The sequence below is a fragment of the Exophiala dermatitidis genome, assembly GCF_000230625.1.
Source record: "Exophiala dermatitidis NIH/UT8656 unplaced genomic scaffold supercont1.7, whole genome shotgun sequence".
In the NCBI taxonomy this organism is placed as follows: Eukaryota; Fungi; Ascomycota; class Eurotiomycetes; order Chaetothyriales; family Herpotrichiellaceae; genus Exophiala; species Exophiala dermatitidis.
This window is the reverse complement of record NW_008751652.1, coordinates 1-1,400: the sequence shown is the minus strand read 5'-3', so window position 1 is coordinate 1,400 and position 1,400 is coordinate 1.

The following is a 1,400-nucleotide window of genomic DNA, read 5'->3' as shown; positions in this document are numbered from 1 at the left end:
AATTACTATAATCTATATATTAAATAATTATTTAATCTCCATAATCTATATATTAAATAATTTATACTCTAAAATTAATATATAAATCCTAAGAGATCGTAGCTAATATATTATTATTACTCTAGTTAGTATCTACTAACTAGATATCTATAATATACTCTAAAAATCTACTAAGTATATTAACTATAGATAATACTATAGCTATTTAGTAGAAGCGTTTACTATATTTATCTTATAATTCTTTATAACCTTATCTACTACCTCGTCTAGTAGTAGACTCTTACTCAATAGATATATAGTAATAGACTATATTAATAATATTATATAGAGATTTAAGGGTAAGTACTCTTCTATAACGAAGATAATATTTAGCTATTATATATTACGAACTCTCTAACGGACTTAATAAAGTAATTTAGAGCCGGTCTCTATACTAATAGTAATAATAGCCTTTATTCTAGCTTTTATAATAAGTACGCTACTTTTAGATATAACGTCTTAAATACTAGTCGTCGTATTAAAGATATATTCTCGATCGTAGAGATTAGTTACTTTATCGGCCTTCTCTTAAGCGACTACGAGATTATAGTAGAAAGTAAGAGTTTAGAAATAGTCGAGATTAGAATAATAATAAGCTATCTTAAATTTAGACTAATCGAATAATAGTAGAGAGAAGAGAAAATATTAATTAAAGATTATTAACATCAGCAAAACTGCCAGCCCTGCCCAGGAAGCCCAGGCTAGCCTAGGGCCTCCTGGGCTAAACTACCACAAATTAAGCCTATAAGTCACCACAGCATCCTTGCATAATAATAGTATTCTGTAGGGACTACTGGGCTTATTATATACTAAACTTGGGCTCTCTAGGTTCTGCTAGTTACCTAGTTATACTACGGTCTACCCTAACTTACGTAGCCTACAGTATATAGAGAAGACAATAAATAACCGATGCTCTTCGCCCTTCTGTAACCTTATAGCCTATTTACACTATACGCACTATATACGTTACTCGTTATCTTCGCCTATATTATCCTACTACTTATATCGATAATATTATACCTAAAGCCCGTATAGGTATACTAGTCTCTCTATAGGCTTAATTAACTTAGATATCTTATATTACCCTTAGTACTATAATATCTACTATAGCCCCTAGTACTATAATAACCCGTATACCTATCGAAGCTTATTATATTATAAGATTATATATAGCTATAATTAATACTATCGCTCCGTATACTATAATAACCGATATACCTGCCGGAGTATATCGTACTATAAACCCTATTCTATCTCCGGGTGCTATAATTATATATATACCTATCGGAGCCTATTATACTACAACTACTTAGGGTTTAGGGTTTAGGGTTTAGGGTTTAGGGTTTAGGGTTTAGGGTTTA